We start from the raw sequence: 18,105 nt of genomic DNA on the forward strand, positions 1-18,105 counted from the left end.
CTTCCAATGAATTCCTCCCTTACCAGCACAAGGCTAAATTAGAGTTGGATCATTTCATTAATTATTGTCATGCATACCGAGTTACAGTGAGAAGCATTCTTTTGTGTGCATTGAAAGGTGAGCAAAGGGTCACCATCTTGCAAGAAAGGTGAGGAAAGGAAATGCCTTTAGAGACAGCGAGTCATCGAGGTTTCATGCTGCTTCCTGCAGTGCAGCCACCACCACCCTATAATCTAGCTGCCTGCTTCTCATTGCACCTCCTTGACCCTTGGTTCCCTGAAGTCATGGTTATCTTGGGCCTAGTGGAAGACCTTCAACCGCTGAGTGTGGAGCCTGTCACATCCAGCACCACCCCTCCTTGGTCTGCACTGCATTCATAACTGCCTTTAAACTCCTTCTTGGCATGGCATTTGGATGGATGTGAAGAAACTTCATCAGTGGTTTCCTTCTCTGAAATTCTTACTGTGGACAGCATGGATATCACTAGTGCCATCAGTTCCAAAATTCTCACCATTGTTTAAAAAATGTTGTGCTTAATCATTGCTTTGTTGTTGATGTTGGTTCTTGGAATTCCTCGCCTAATGTTCCTTATTAAAACCAAGAAAACAGCAGCGGTTCACAAGATCCATTGACATCATCTCCACATTGCTGAGAAAATCAGGCATTCTCAGGAGCTCACGTGGGAGGAACCTTGTCCTCTGACCAATGAATGGATGTAGAGATCTGCTGTTGAAGAAAGTAAAAACACAAAATGCTGCAGAAACTCAGCTGGTCAAACAGGGTCCTTTATGTAACAAAGGAAAAGATACAGAACTGACGTTTTGGACTTGAGTCCTTCATCAAGGTGTGGAAGAATGTCAGCAGGTGTCCGAACAAAATGGTGGGGGGGGGGGGCGGGCAAAAGCAGGAGACGATAGAAGGGATGGGGAAGGAGGGATAGGTGGAGAACTGGAAAAACTTGTCAGGGGCGGGAAAAAATGGTGAGCAGTTTAGCAGAAAGAAGTCAGTTAATGCCATCTGGATGGAGAGTGCTCAGACAGAAAAGTTTCTTCCAATCTGCGGTGGTCAGGGTGGTACAGTACATAAGGCTATGGATGGACATATGAGTAGGGGAGTGTGACTCAAAATTGAAATGGTTGGCTACTGGGAACTCCGTTGTAGAGGAGGGAGCAGAGGTGTTCAGCAAAATGAACTACCAGTTTGTGACCAGTCTCTTCGATGTAGAGAAGATCACAAAGGGAGGACCGGATGCAGTAAATCAGTCCTGTGGCTGTACAAGTGAAGTGTTGCTTCACTTGAAAAGCTTGGTTGCAGCCCGTAATGTGGAGTGGGTGGAAGTGTTGTACCTCTTGGCCACAGGGGAAGGTGCCTGGTGGGTGGGGGGAAGGTGGGGAGTGCATGAAGGAATCACGGAGGGGAGTGGTCCCTATGGAAGGCAGAGAGGGGAGGAGAAAGCAAAACGTGTTTGGTGATGGGATCCTGTAGTAAGTATCGGAAATTCCGGCAGCTAATATGTTTGATGCGGAGGCTGGTGGGGTGGTAGGTGAGGAAGAGGGGGATTCTATGTTTGTTGTGTCTGGGGGCAGAGGAGCCAGGGTAGATGAGCAGGAAATGGAGGAGATGCAGGTGAAAGGCTGAGTTGATGGTGGTGGAGGGGATGCCATGTTTGTGGAAGAAGCCAGACATTTCAGAAGATCTGGACTGGAAGGCCTCATCTTGGAACAGATGCGGTGGAGACAGAGAAATTAAGATGGGGATGCATTCCTTGCAGGGGACACAGTGTGAGGAAGTGTAGTCAAAATAGAGGGTTTGTAATATATGTTGGTGGAAAACTTTCCTACACTTAAAGGATCCCACCACCAGACACATTTTGCTTTCTCCTCCCCTCTTTGCCTTCTGTAAGGACTGCTCCTTCGTGCACTCATCTCTCCCCACCTATTGCCCCCCCCCTCACTCCTTCCCCTCCGGCACTTTGCCCTGTGGCCGCAGGTGGTGCATCATTTGTGCCCATGCCTCCTCCATCACCAAGGTCTGGGACCCCAAGCAGGCCTTTCAATTAAAGCAACACTTGTATATCCACAGGACTGATTTACTGCATTCAGTGCTCCCTTTGTGGCCTCTACATAGGAGGGACCGGTTGTAAATTGGGAGTTCCTTTGCTGAGCACCTTTGCTCCTTCTGCTACATCAGAGTCCTCCCAGTAACCAACCATTTCAATTTTGAGTTACACTCCCATGCTCACATGTATGTCCATGGCCTTGTGTACTATTCCACCCTGACCATCTGCAGACTGGAGGAACAACACCTTATTTTCTGTTGGGTACTCTCTTGCCAGATTGCATTAACATTGACTTCTCTACTTTCTGCTAACTTGCTTGCCTTTTTTCCGTCCCCCCTTTCCAGTTTTTCCAGTTCTCCCCCTCCCTTTCCCCTCCACCCACCCAGCCATCCCTCCTCCCCTTATCACTGCTGTCTCCTCCCTTCACCCCTCCCCCATCCTTTTGCAGACATTTTTCCATACATTGATGAAGGGCTCAAGCCTGAAACATCAGTTCTGTATTTTTGCCTTTGCTATATAAAAGACATTGACCTGGTGAGTTTCTTTAGCATTTTGTGTTTTTACTTCAACCACGGTGTCCACAGGTTTTCATGATTTATTGCTGTTGAAGAAAGGTCGACAACAACTTTTGAAAAAGAAAATGAAAAGTAAGCGGAAAGTTTTCTGATATTTATTTTTGGCGACAACTTTTAATTCTGTATCTCCAATTAGCTTGAAAATTGAGAAAAATAATAGCTGCATTAAACAAACAGTGATTTGTCAACAATTAAAAAAAAAATGCTGCATTACAAAAGATTACGGGATGTGATCTATACAATTACAATAAATTATAAACACTTATATGTACTTGTGTCAAATACAAACAATGTCTCTTTGGCTTGGCTTCGCGGACGAAGATTTATGGAGGGGGTAAAAAGTCCACGTCAGCTGCAGGCTCGTTTGTGGCTGACAAGTCCGATGCGGGACAGGCAGACACGATTGCAGCGGTTGCAAGGGAAAATTGGTTGGTTGGGGTTAGGTGTTGGGTTTTTCCTCCTTTGCCTTTTGTCAGTGAGGTGGGCTCTGCGGTCTTCTTCAAAGGAGGTTGCTGCCCGCCAAACTGTGAGGCGCCAAGATGCACGGTTTGAGGCGTTATCAGCCCACTGGCGGTGGTCAATGTGGCAGGCACCAAGAGATTTCTTTAGGCAGTCCTTGTACCTTTTCTTTGGTGCACCTCTGTCACGGTGGCCAGTGGAGAGCTCGCCATATAACACGATCTTGGGAAGGCGATGGTCGTCCATTCTGGAGACGTGACCCATCCAGCGCAGCTGGATCTTCAGCAGCGTGGACTCGATGCTGTCGACCTCTGCCATCTCGAGTACTTCGACGTTAGGGGTGTAAGCGCTCCAATGGATGTTGAGGATGGAGCGGAGACAACGCTGGTGGAAGCGTTCTAGGAGCCGTAGGTGGTGCCGGTAATTTTAGCCAATCATACGTACAATAACAATACTTGTGCATCCTTTCATCACATTATATTCTGAATCAACAAAATTTATAATTGCAATTCTATTTAGAATGGGTGCCAATAACTAAATAAGTATTAAACCGTTAACTGAGATGACCGGACCGCTCTGCCTTTAAACTCACTGGGTCCCCATTACCACACTGCCTTTAAACTCACCAGGGCAACATTATCGCTCTCCCTTTAAACTTACTTGGGCCTTGTTATCCCGCTCCCTTTAAACTCACTTGGGCCTTGTTACCCCGCTCCCTTTAAACTCACTGGGGTACTGTTATCCTGCTCCTTTTAAACTCACTGGAGCCCCGTTACCCCGCTCCCTTTAAACTCACCATGGCCTCATTACCCCGGTCGGTCCCTTTAAACTCATCGGGGCTCCTTTACCCCACTCCCTTTAAGCTCACCAGGGCCCTATTATACTGCTCCTTTTAAATTCACTGGGGCTCCGTTATCCCGCTCCCTTTAACTCACCAGGGCCCTGTTATTATGTTCTCTTTAAATCACTGGAGCCCTGTTACTGCACTCCTTTTAAACTCACTGGGGCCCAGTTTCGGCACTGCCTTTAAATCACTAGGGCCCATTACTACACTCCCTTTAAACTCATTGGGGCCTTGTTACTACTCTCCTTTTAAACTGACTGAGTCCCATGATCGCCCTCCCTTTAAACTCACGGGGGCCCAGTTTTGGCACTGCCTTTAATTCACCAGGGCCCATTACTATGCTCCCTTTAAACTCATTGGGGCCCTGTTACCACTCTCCCTTTAAACTGACTAGGTCCCATGACTGCCCTTCCTTTAAACTCACCAGGGCCCCATGGTGCATTTCCTTTTTAAACCATTTAAACCTAAAAATTACCAAGTGTGTGTTGCACTATTGTATAAAGTTGGAAGAAATGGGGAATTCTACGTGTGTTGGGGGTGTAAGTAGAAGTAACATCCAGTAGAATTGAAAATTTGGTCACTGGACACAATCAAAATGCTCATGATGGTTCAGGATAGTTGGCGTTTTGATTCTCCTGAATGTAATTTTTGAATTTTGTACCATCTTACAATTGTTAATGCTTCCAAAGCCTGATTAATATTTGGGTGTTGAGTTTGACTGACCCTGCAATTTTTGCGAGCCGGAAAACCCTCAACATCTTTCTTTACCTTGGGACACAAGAATTGCAGAGACCAGAATATTGAATGAGCGACGAGAAGTGAAGGGATTCAGCATAATGGACAGTCAATATTTTGTGTTGGGTCCCTTTATTGAGTCCAAAGTTGGAGGGGGAGAGAGCAAGACAAAAAAAAAAGAGTTGGGAAGATGTCAAGAGCAAATTGGATACTGGAACAATAAATGTGAGTGTTGGAAGACTATTATGGGGTGGTTGTTGAGTGAAAACTGAATGCCAGATTAGGTTGGGGGAAATGGTAACAGTGGAAGTGGACTGGGCTGGAGAGCACCTGAAATTGGAAAATTTAATATTCATATCATTGGGTTTTAGGCGACCCAAGTAGAATATGATTTGCTGTTCAAAGTTTTCTTTGGCCTAACTCTGTAATGAATGAGGCTGAAGACGGGTCATGTGGGAATAGGAAGGGCAATTCAAATGGCTGGAAACGAAGAGTTCCAACTGGTGTGGTGGACAGGGTGTAGGTCGGTGCTCAACAAAGTTGTTGCTCAGTCTGCATTTGGCTTCACCGATGTAGAGGTGGCCACATCAAGAGCACCAAATGTATTTGATCAGTTTGGAGTAGGTGAGACCTTTTGTTTGGATATCCTCTGCACACTCCCAATCGTGTGGTTCATCGATATCCTCATTTGATGATGCATTTCACAGGTATGATTATTAGTGTTACTCCTCTATCTTGTCTGTACATTTTGTACATTTAAGTCCTGCCATTCTTTAAACCATGATTCAACAGCAACCAAAAAAATCACAATTGTACCTGTTTTCAGCTGATCTGCCTTGTTGATTAACTCTCTGCATTACGCTCTGTCAGACACATCCAGACTCCTTTGCCCATCTTGAATATTTGGTACCTCTGCCTTCTATTTTCACTTTTCTCCCTTCCAATGATGTTGATCCCTGTTGAATTACAATCATTGTGGCACGTCAAGGCCACTTATCCCCAGAGTTGGTCTTAATACATCCCAAAAATCTAAAGCGTTCTTTCTGCACTATATCTGAAACCTCGTGTATTGTCCTCACAGGTATGTAGCCCCAGGAATTGCCCAGAGACTGCTTCACATGTCCTCCCTGTAAAGCTATTTCTCCAACTTCTTAAAACCTCTCTGCAGAACCCAGTTCGTTTTTCTGCCAGAGTCATTAATCCTGAAATGGGGCATTACCTCTGGTTATTCACCTTCCATTCTGATTCCTTGATGCCCTTGACCCTGGCACCAGGAGAAAATTTGTCATCCTGGAATCACATAAGAATAGCCTCCATGCACACTTAAAGATTGAATCTTGTTGCTGTCTGAAATGTTGTACTCCCTCCCTACACATGTGAACTACCAATGGTGCGATGATCTTGGCTAATGGTGGATTCCTGAGGAAAGCCACCCCCTCAAATTTAAAATGCAGAGAGTAAGATGGCTTCGTGGTGGAGGGGAGGTGGGGTCATCATGAACAACTACCCTGCTTTTTACTCTAAATCTAAATTTAGACCTACGAGCCCATGGTACCCAATTACCGTATATGATGGCGCGTAAGACGATACTTATTCACCCCAAAACCAGCAATCAACTTAAATACCAAGTATAAAATCAGAACCTTAATAGCGAAGAGTCAGTGCTCTCCTGTGGGGGCCATCCGCCCAGTCTGACTGCTGTCTCCCCTGTACTGGCTTTAAACAGCCTGTTTTTTTTAAATTTTTTTTTTAAATTTTTTATTTTTCACACCATAAATCACATTAGCCATGATATACACTTTTTCTTTTTCACACATATACAGTGACTTTTTCTCCCCCCCCTCCCTCCTCCCAAGCCACCCCCCCACCCCCCCCTCTCATCCATTTTAGGTATACAATCTAGGTTGCATTAAGCCAGTCAGACAATGTTGTCATTCAACAAAAATACACCAGAAATTCTACTGAGTCCATTCTTTTCTTTCCTTCTCCTTCCATCAACTTAGGTGGGAGCTGATGGTGGTTTATTTTAAAAATATGGTCATAAAATTTAAACCCTTACTAGGTCATTTGCTTTTAAAATATTGTAACAGCATCACTCCACTGGTCATTGGGATGGTTGGAAAAGGACTATTGGGGCATTAAAGCTTGAGGTAGTCATATACAGCGAGTATAGCTCAAAACCTACACTTTGCGTGGAAATTTTGGGGGGGGGGGGGTCATCTTACAAACTTGTCTTATACACTGACATGTATGGTAACTGACAACTCCTGAACGTTTTTGAAGGGTGGGAGAAAACTGAAGCCCCCAGAAAAAATCCATGTAGACGTGGTGAGAACGTACAAACTCGTTACAGACAGTGCTGCATTTGGATCCTGGTTGGATAGTGTTGTGCTAACCACTACGTTAACCAGGCCACTCCAGTTGGCTCTCGAGTCTCTTTTCTCCTGAACTCCCAGAAACATACTATCCACCGAGCATTTGGCTTCATACATGGACATCAGCTTTTGTTCAAGCTCCAGAGGACACAGTTCAGCCTCCAGCTGCACCTACAGTTGTCCTGGAGATCCCATGCAGAACAGGATGTACAGAAAAAATGACTCTTGTGTTCTGCTCTATAATAGATTAAATCGCGAGTTAGCAAAGAAGTACCAGAAATGTGCCTCTTCCCATCACTGTGCCAAATTCTCCTGTTTGCCAAAGTCTTGAGTTTCATAAGCTGCTGAAGCGAGATGCTGTGGAATTGGTCTCCTCAGGATTAACAGACTTGTGATAGTACAGATTCTATCACCAATGTGAATATGTACATATATTCTAGTGTAGGATGATTGTGATTGGCTGAGAGTGTAGCCACGCCTACTGGCAGGTCTTAAAGGGTTGCTCCGAGCCAGACCAGATCATTCTGGACTGGTTGACCAACATGTGATATGCTCCAGTCTTCTAATTAATAAAAGCCTTAGTTTGGATCAACAAGCCTTTGATTCTTTCAACACTCTCTACAAGACTCAAATTTAATGACAGAACAACTGATAGTATTAACTCTCATTAGAATAACCTAGCCTTAAAAATATTGAGACACACAGGAGGCTGCAGATGCCAGAATCTGAAGGCAAACACGATTTGCTTATGGAACTCAGTGGGTTGATTTCTGATGTTGCTCGACCCACTGAGTTCCTCTTGTAGATTGTGTTTGACTTGAAATATTGAGACTGACTTCAATAGGCAACCAACAAAGGAGTGAGCTTAGGCACCCAGCCAGGGCACAGCTTTGTGAGAACAGACTTCACACTTGGAAGTGAACAGGCAGCATGAAGCCCCTGCATCAGGTTATTCACACATCAGAAATCTACACCGATTTTCAGGGGCTTTCCAATTTTGTCTTGTTGTGTTTCAGTTGAATTTATAATGGGGTGTGCGCAATGTGAAAGCAGCATTCTGGTTGTTCAAGACTTTCAGGTTCTGGGACTTGTATGCCTTCAGACATCATAGGTAGATAGGATCGTAAAGAGAACTTTTGGTACATTGGCCATCAAAAATCTAAGTATTGAGCATAGAAATTGGATGTTATGGTGAAGTTGTATAAGACATTAGTGAGGACAAATGTGAAGTTTGTAGTTTTAATCCCATAACTATAGGAAAGGAAGATTGAAAAAATGCAGAGCTGATTTACATGGATGTTGCCAAAAGTTGAGCAACTGCGTTGCAGGAAAGAGTAAAACAGGCTTGGTCTATTCCCTGGAATGTTGTACAATGAGGTGAGATTTGATAGGGGAATATAAAATTATGAGGGGTATAGATAGACAAAATGTGAGGAAGCTTTTGGGTTCAGGAAATGGATTAATGATGAAAGGTGAAATGTTCTAAGGAAATATGAGGGGGAATTTCTTCACCCACAGAGTGGTGGGAGGTTGGAACAAGTTGCCAGCTGAAGTGGTGAATGAAGGTTTGATGTTGAAGAAAAATTTGGATAGGTACATGGATGGGAGCGGTATGGAGGAATGTGGTCCAGGTGGAGATCAATCACAGACTAATAGTTTGGCACAGGTCAGGTAGGCTGATGGGCCTGTTTCTGTGCTTCATGCAAGTTTGGAGCAGAAACAATAAATCAGTACACCTACGCCCATCTTGGCCACAAAGACATAGAAGCCATTTGGATGTTTATGCCCTGCACGTCCAAATGGAGACAGAAGAAATAGGAGTAGGAGAATGCCATCTGGCCTATCAAGTCTGCTCCATCATTCAATATGATCATGGCTGATCTGATGATAGGTTCATTTCCCCTACCTGTCATATCCCTTAATTCCTCTATGAGGTAAAAATCTATCTGACTTTAGCTGCTTTCAGGTGGAGTTGCCTGGAGGATGCGGCTGCAGGTGTCTGCGAAGGGACTTTCAGATGGCAGCGTTGAAGGCAGTGTTCTGCCATCTGAAAGGCCTGAAGCGGGGAAAGGTGCTGCAGAGCAAATGCCGGCATCCGTCTGACACCTCACCTCCCCGCTGCTGACAGCCCCCTCCTCGCAGCCTGATAGCTCCCCGGTACGGGATTACGGGGCTGGAGTGGCTGGCGCGGGACGTCAGCGCTGGGGTTCGCCGGCCACTGACATCCCATGCCGATTGCCCCAGCGCTGATGTCCCGCACCGGCCGCCCCAGCGTTGACATTCCTGCGCCGAGGAACAGTTAGGCGGCGGAGACTGTTATGCACCTGAAAGCAGCTTTCTCTGAGCCGGAGAATATACCTCTCCGAGGAAGGTTAGGTAAGTGCTCCTCCTGGCTGGGTTCTCCACCCGACAGCTGCATTGGGGTAGAATAGGTGGCTTTACAGTCAGATATTCTGGCCACCTGAAAGCGGCTTTTGTCTTAGCTATATTTACTGAGGTCACCTCCAATGCTTCAATGGGCAGCAATCTCCACAGATTCTTCACCCGATGGTAAAATCAGTTCCCTTTCATCTCTGTCTGAAATTTACTACCTTGGATCTTAAGGCTATGTCCCCTTGTTCCAGTCTCCTCCACCAGTTGGGAACAGCTTGTCTACCTTTATCTCATCTATGCCTTTCATAATTTTGGGTATTTCTGGAAGTTTCCCTCTCATTCTTCTAAATTCAAACAAGTACAGCTCCAGACAACTCAATCTCTCCTCATAGGCTAACCCTGTCATCTCTCGAATCAACCTGCCAAACCTCCTCTGCACAAGATCCAAAGCCTGTAAGATGCAAACCACTAGGTTAGCCACAGTCACAGAAAGGATGGCCAGATTACAATTTGCCAAGAAGTATATAAAAGTGCCTCGCTTTCTGGAAAAAAATCCTGTGGAAAGATGAGATGAAGATGAACCTATATCAGAGTGATGGCAAGGGCAACGTGTGGAGGCGTAAAGGAACTGCCCAAGATCCAAAGAATACCATCTTTTCCATGGTTTGCATCTTGCAGTGTAACCTCTGTTTTTTTTTGTCCATGAAGTCTTCTGCAGACATATCCACACCCGCCTCCTGAAGAGTGTTTCTGATTTGTCAGACATACTTTTGGGAATTTTTCTTCATTATGATGAGAATTCTCCTGTTGTCAAGAATGGAGGTCTTCCTTAGAATACCAGTCCCTTTGCAATTACTGAGCTCACCAGTACACTCTTTGTTCTTAATGATGTTCCAAACAGTTGATTTTGGTCATCCTAAGGTTTGGGAGATGTCCTCTTACTTTTTTATTCTCGTTTTTCAGCCTCATAGTGGCTTCCTTGACTTTCATTGGCACAACTCTGGTCCTCATGTTGAAAAATGGCAACTACAGACTCCAAAGGTGATCCAAATCTTCAAAATGAAGCAATTAAACATATTGAAGTACTCACAAACACCTGTGAAGCCAAATGTCCCAAATATTATGATGCCCTGAAATGAGGAGGCCATGGTCAAATCAAAATTTATATAATAATCTTGAAAAGAGTGTGCACTTTAATTACATGTGAATTGTTTGATTACCAATTTAAAACTGTGGCACGCAGGAGCAAATAAAGGAAAAAGTGTCTGTTCCAAACATTATGGAAGGCCCTGTATATCTCTCTGCAGACTCTCCGTATCCTCTGCTTTCCCATTCAATTTGGGGTCATCAGCACATTTAGATACATTACACTCTTCCAGATCGTTTATGTATATTGTGAACAAATGATGTGCAGTTGCGATGGACAACCACCAGAATGATATGATGCCTGACCGTTGTTAAAAATTAATCTCGAGGTCACTCTTAGAAGCCATCTCTAAGGAATAGAAAGGGGCTGTTAATATGTGTTGCTTTTTTCCCCTGGCGCTTCTGTTAAGTACTTATAAAAATAATGAATGTTGGTGCAAAGGTTATTTGACTGAATGCCAAGAGTCGCCCTTTGCGGAATGTGGAATGTACTTGTTTTATAATTGGCTCAAAGAGCAAGTCAATGCTCATATTGATGTTTTGTTGCATAAGAGTAGTAAGGGGTATGGAATAAAATCTAATGGACTGCTAATTGACTGGCAGGACAGGATTAGTGACTGAAATGGCATACTACTGTTCCAGCTATCAAGATATAAATGGAGAGGGTGTACTGAGTGTTGTTGAATAGTGCATCTCTTGGTTTGGCAACTGTTGAGGACTAAGGCTGAACTATGTGGCAACACCAACAGCATGTCGAATGCTGATTTATTGCTGCTTGTTTTCCAGTTCAATGTGTTGAGCAGTAAATAACCTGTTGGATTGGCTGAGAAAAAAATCTAAAAGGAAGAACTCTTTATTGTTCTGTGGGTGTATCAGTACTTTGTAAATTGCAGTTCCTTCAGAAGAATTCAAAGAATGCACCTGGATTTCATCCAGTTTTAGTGTGCATTCCTCTAAACATGATGGTGATGTCCTCTGAATGCAAATCCATTATAGTCTGAACTGTGTTTATAAAAAAAAAATCAAGTAATCCGAACAGTGCAACAATGCAATAAATAATTAGGCATTAAGTTTCCTAACAGTAAAAATGCCACAAAGGAGGACATGCTTTGAAAGTTGGGGAGATAATTTAAAAGAGTGTGGCAAGCTTTTTTTTACACAAAGAGTGGTCAGTGCCTGAAATGGACTGCCAGGGGAGTGGTAGAGTGGTGGAAACAGATACAATGATAGCATTTAAGAAGCTTTTACATTAGACACATGTATATCCAGCAAAAATAGGGATGTAAAAAATTTAATTTAGGCATTATGTTCAGTGCAAACATCGTGGGGTGACAGGTCTGTTCCTGTGGTGTACTGTTCCATAATCTACTTTTTCTTGATGAGGGAGCTGATGGCAAGGCTGAAAAAGAAAATGGCGGTGCTGCTGGTGCAATGGGAGCCCTGCCTGTGGCGTGCACCTGTGGAGACCAGGAAGAGGAGTCACACTGGAATCACACTGCTCCTTCCCAGGGTTCTACAACCTGGTCCAACTTCCAATGGCTCCATACTGGTTTTAAATGGTTTATTTTAAAATTCTGCAACCGCAGGGTTTCAGCACAAGATAAAGGTGTCTGTAATTGGTAGTAGCCTAGAGGAGTCGCAGACTCTCAAGAAACCAGAAAACAGGGAGAACATTCCCCTGACTGAGAAAGAGAAGCAGAGGAGATGACCCTACTGGACAGTGACACAATGAGGTGGTGGGCTGTTGGTTACTCAATGCAGGGATCCCATGCAGGCTGTGGGTGGCTGATGACTGTGATGAAGGCTGCGGACTGCTGGATACTGGCTCGAGACTGGCTGAAGGAGTACTAGGTATCAAAACCGAGATGTGAGAGTGTGCTGAGGGCACTGAATGAAGGCTTCCTGATTGTGTCGGAAGTTTGGATCTGGAGCTTGGGTTGCCGATGGTTTGCTCTGAAGTCTGTGTGGCTGCGGAGGCTGCAGGAGCGCTGGACACTTGCTAACTCTTTTGCTTCTCTCTCTGACTGAAAGGGGTGCCGGGCAATTTCTGCTGATGGCGAATCTGTCTGTCTTACGGCAGACTAAAGCAAATTTTGTGAAATATTGCATTACAATAAAGGAATCTTGAATTTATTTCTGATTGCTTGCATGCAATATGCCATTTTCTTCAACAATTCATCAGATCTACGTGGCTTGCTTGGTCTGTCATTTTGAGCAAGAATTCAGTCATCTATTTTGGCTTGTGGGATGTGGTTGAAGTTGGTTAGAAATTGCAGGGAATCAGATTTCTTCACTGAAGGAAGATGCTGAATCAATTGTAAATTTTCTTTTGTGGTCATTGTTATGCTTTTTATTACATTTTCTTCTGAACCGAATTTTCAAACTGGCCAGGTGTGATGTAAATTTGGGGTTCACTGGGCTACTGCCAAATTCCTCAATTGAACACGCTCTGGATGATATCTGTAGAGAGAAAAAAAAAACCATAAATTGTTTGGTTCTGGGTCGCAGAACATACAGCTGAGGACAGGAACCATTACCGGGTTGTTGTGTAAATCTATCTGGTTCATGGATGCCCTTCAAGAGGTACTGCATTGAAACTAATGAGCTATTGGGCAGCAGAGTGGGTGTAGCGGTTAGCACATTGCCTTTACATCGCCAGTGATTGGCACAGGGGTTGGAATTCCACGCTGTCTGTAAGGAATTTGTACGTTCTCTCCGTGTCTGCGTGGGTTTTCCCCGGGGGCTCTCATTTCCTTGCACCATTTGAAAAGTACTTGGGGTGTAGGTTAACTGTGTGTAAATTGGGCGGCATGGACTCATGGGCTGAAATGGCCCGTCATCATGCTGTATGTCAAATAAAGAGGCAAATCTGCAGCGCTTATCGATTCTTGGACAAATGTGACCCCAGTCTCGCCAAACAAACTGATAAAGTAATGCAGAATCAATGGGGAGAATAAATTAAAAACACAGAAACGCTGGAGGAACTTGATCAAATCTCTCGGAGAAAAAGAATTGTCAATTATGGTTTTTAGACTGCAATGTCAGGAAAATCGTGGAAAAAAATTTTATTTAATTAGTGCCCATGTGGTAGTTCACACTGGGTGTCTTTTTAGACTGCAAGTACCTGTATGATTGGATGTGCAGTTGAAAAAGTAGTAGGGGTCCTGCGAGATAAATCACAGTGCGGGAACTGACTCCAAATTCTTGCACATTCCCTTTTAGACTGCCTGTGTAGTAGCAAAATTCCTTGATTGTGCCATTACATGTCTGCAGTTTAAAAACCAGGAATGTTTCAGGTTGGAAGCCACAACGTCTCGATGAAGGGTTCTGAACTGAAACGTTGACCATCCTTTTTCTCCCACTGATGGTGCTTGACCTTAATACCTCCAGCAGATTGTGTGTTGCTCAAAATTTCAGCATCAACAATCTCCTGTGTGTCTCCAGTTACAGCAATGCAATTAACCCTTCTCATTTCAGAGGTTTATCACATTGTCGGTGATGTCATGATGCTGTCAATTAATTGTTTAGAAATGGAGTCGGGGGGGGGGTGGGGGGGAAGTATATTGACATGGATTGAGGATTAGTTAACTGACAGAAGGCAGAGAGTCAGGATAAATGGATGTTTTTCTGACTGGCAGACAGTGGTAAGTGGGGGGCCGCAGGGGTTGGTGCTATTCAGCATTTACATTGATGATGTGGAAGAGGGGAAAGAGTGTCGAGTAGCCAAGTTTGCGAATGATACTAAATTGAGTGGAAAAGTAAATTGTACAGAGGATGTGGAGAGGCTGCAGAAGGATAGAGTTAAGTTGGGTGAGTGTGTTGTATATGCACTTGGAGACGTGATGCTTTCTCATCCTTGACTTCTATTAGTCTAGCATGGCTACTATACGTGTGGAAGGGTGACATCTTGATGTCCAGCAGAGAGGGCGGGGTTATACCCAACACTCCCCACCCTCCCCATCCCCTGTGCAATAAATGCTGACTGGACCCCTTCGAATTAATAGGATTACATCGGGCCCAGGACTACAAGTGAGAATTAGAATACATCTCATGAGTAATTATAATTATAAAAGGGAAAGTATTTAATAATAATCAGGGCACATAATCCTTAAAAAATTCAAGTGGTCTTCTTTCTCTTTTGGACCGCCTCATTGTGGTTGGCTGTACCAGTTCTTGCTTGGAACTCGTAGATAGTTGGTCAGCGGTCAGTGGCAACTGCCCACCTTCGCTGACCTTTGGCGGTGACTCCCTGTCTTTGCTGCCCTCCTGGCTTCGTGTCTCAGTTACTGGACTCCTACCTGGAGTCCTCGGCTCTGCGATCTTCTCTGCCCCCTCCCCCACCCCACCCCACTCGGCCTGAGGCGTGGGATGGTCGGGGCAGGCCACGGCAGGTCTGGTTCCACCTCCTCCAGTTCATGGACCTTAGTGTCAGTCAATGCTCGTAATTGGTCAATCTGTTGCTTCCACAATCTGTCCCCCACTAGAACAGAGTATGAGCGGAGGCCCAATTTTTGTAGGATTGCTCCTACCATCCATGGGTTTTTATATTGTCTTTAATCTTGTACCAGAACTTTCACCCACTTCCAATGTTCTAGGTGAGGGTTGTGGTGATCCTGTCTTTTGCAATCGGAGACCCAGATCTGGATGAACTGTGGACAGCCTGGTCTGCAGGTTGCGGCCAAACATTAGTTCTGCTGTGGTGTGTTTTGTGGTAGAATGCGGCGTGTTTCTGTAGCCCAATAGGAAATCTGTGATTTTGTGTGTCCAGGAGGCATTTAGAATTTTCATGTCTTTCATTGCTTTTTGAATGTTTGTACACAATATTCTGCCTCCCCATTAAGACTTGGGTGATAGGGTGCAGACAAAATATGTCTGATATTGCTGTCACGCATAAATTTAAAAAAATGTTCTGATGTAAATTGAGGCCCATTGTCTGTAACTAATTCATGAGACAATCCGTAAGTGGCAAAGGTGGCTCGTGGGATCAGCTTTGGTGCTTTTCAGCTGTGAAACTGCTGGCCATTTGGAGTGTGTGTCCACAGCTATGAGGAAAGACTCACCTATCAATGGTCCAGTGAAGTCTACATGAATCCGATGCCAGGGTTTGGATGGCCATTTCCATGGGTTAGCTTCGGCTTGCGGCATTTTTGGCTGCATTGTCTGATATACTTTGTATTCTCTTACTGTTTCAAAGTCTCTGTCTATAAGGGGCCACCAGGCATGCATCTGGGCCAGTGTCTTCATTCGTACCATTCCTGGATGGGTGTGATGCAGTTCTGATAACGTGGTAGTTTGCCATTTGGTTGGAATAATTGTACGGGTACCCCATAGTAAACATCCTTCTTCGATTGATGGTGGCATGTGTGGTAAGGTTTTAGATCTTCTGGAATGACTTCAGATTCAGGCCACCCATGAAGGGTGAAGTATAGGATCTTGCTTAATGTTGCTTCTTTTTGGGTTTGCTTTCCGATCATCTGGGCTGAAATGGGCAGTTGTTGAAGTTGTTCTTGGTTGGTGCTGCCGCCTCTGCTCTCCAGTTAATAATTTCTTCTCGTTGTTCTGACTTGGGTAGCAGCATGTGTGATCAGGCATCTGCATGGTTGTTGAGTGTTCCTGGTTTATGTTTTATATCATAATTATATGACAAAAGACAAAGGAGGAAGAACCCAACCCCAACCAACCAATTTTCCCCTGCAACCGCTGCAACCGTGTCTGCCTGTCCCACATCGGACTTGTCAGCCACAAACGAGCCTGCAGCTGACGTGGACATTTACCCCCTCCATAAATCTTCGTCCGCGAAGCCAAGCCAAAGAGAAGATACCACTAGTAGCAAGGCCCATCTTTGAATTCTGGCCATAGCTAATACTGGTATATCTTTGTGTGTCCCCAGGATTAAACTAAGAGGCTTGTTGTGTGTGATCAGGGTGAATTTTCTTCCGTAAAGGTATTGGTGAAATTTTTTAAAATCAAAAATTATTGCCAATCCTTTTTTTTCTAGTTGGGTGTAATTGTGTTCCCTTGTAGTTAATGTTTGCGAAGCATGCTCACCTTTTTCTATGATTTTGGATAGTACCGCTCCTAGTCCCTCTGGTGAAGCATCCATGGCTAGTGTAACCTCTTTACTAGGGTTGTAGTGGATCAGCACCTTATTTGTTGATGTTAGTATTTCCTTGAGTTGATCGACTGTGTTTTTAGTTTCTGTGTTCCAATACCATGTTTAATTGGTTCAGCGAGCTGCATAGAGTAGACATATTAGGGATATGTTTTCAGTAGTGATTAACAAGTCCTAGGAATGGCTGTAATTCCGATTTGTTGGTTGGGTATGGGGCCTTGCGAACGGCTTCTGTTCCTGCTGGATTCATTCGTACCCCCTTGTTGTCAATTGTAAACCCAAGATACAAGGGGTGCATGAAGTCCTTTCATAATCGTATATTAGTCTGGTTAAAATCTTTTCAAGGTTTTGTAAGTGTTCACTGTCGTTTCGGCCCGTGATGATGATATCATCTAGGTAACACCCAACTGAGAGTCCATGTAGTAATTTGTCCATTGTTACTTGATAAATCACAGGTGTTGCTGAAATTCTGTAAGGCCCGTGGGTATAATAGGTGAATAGACCTCAATGGGTATTGATTTTCACATATTTCCTTGATTTTTTTTGTCCAATTCTATCTGTTCATACTTGTGACAAATCTAATTTTGTGAATTTTTGCCCTCCGTTTAAGTGCTTGAAACAATTCTTCTGCCTTGGGCATTGGGTGTTCGGTTATTTTGAGTGATGGATTGATGGTGACTTTGTAATTGCCGCAAATGTGAATCTCACCATTTGCTTTTCATACGGGTACAATTGGCGCTGTTCAGTCGCTGTATTGTGCTGGTTCTAATATGCCTTCATGTTTTAGTCTGTTTAATTCAGCCTCAATTTTCCATTTCATAGCAAATGGGACTGACTGTTCTGGCTTTGAAGAATTTTGGTTCTGCATTATTTTTTAATTGCAGTTTGGCTTGATTTTCCCCAATTCTTGTTGGAAAACCACTGTGTGGTTGTTGAGGTTTTGACCGAGATCTGGCTGGGAGGTGTCCGTGTAGTTTACATTTAGTATTGAACTGATTTCAACCAGTCTAGGGGAATGTGTTGTAGTCAATTTCTCCTGAAAAATGTTGGTCCCTGAGTATCTATGATGTAGAGAGAGAGTGTTTTTGGTTGCTGTTATTTGTATTGTACTTGGACCGTACATTTTCCAAATACTTTGATTCTGTCTCCTGTAACAGATCTTAAGAGTTATTTCAGTTGTTTTTACTGGGAGGTATGGTATCAAGCGCTCCTTTACATGTAACAGCATTAGGGACACCTCTGCCCCTGTGTCTAACTCCATCTTCAGGGGGTGTCTATTTATTTTTAGCTGTATAAAGATTGTTGTTTCCTCCGTTTATTCCTCGGATGTGTAATATCTCAGGAGCTGAAATTTCAGGAGCTTAATGGTCAGCCATTCGGCTGATATCATCATTATTGCTAGGTTGCCTCTCTGCAATTGTTTTGAC

The 18,105-nt window shown here is 44.1% G+C and overlaps 1 protein-coding gene and 1 long non-coding RNA gene across 5 annotated transcripts in view; one reads left to right on the forward strand and one right to left on the reverse strand.

Moving 5' to 3' along the window:
• The window catches only part of LOC138761575 (partitioning defective 3 homolog B-like), a 1,428,627-nt gene that overhangs the window by 83,522 nt on the left and 1,327,000 nt on the right, over nt 1–18,105 (forward strand). The window lies entirely within an intron of this gene.
• The window catches only part of LOC138761576 (uncharacterized), a 114,729-nt gene continuing 108,202 nt past the window's right edge, over nt 11,579–18,105 (reverse strand). Inside the window, exon 3 of the long non-coding RNA XR_011356377.1 lies at nt 11,579–13,026. This is a non-coding gene — a long non-coding RNA (uncharacterized lncRNA). The remainder of the gene's footprint in view (nt 13,027–18,105) is intronic.

The sequence above is a fragment of the Narcine bancroftii genome, chromosome 4 (assembly GCF_036971445.1).
Source record: "Narcine bancroftii isolate sNarBan1 chromosome 4, sNarBan1.hap1, whole genome shotgun sequence".
Taxonomy (NCBI): domain Eukaryota; kingdom Metazoa; phylum Chordata; class Chondrichthyes; order Torpediniformes; family Narcinidae; genus Narcine; species Narcine bancroftii.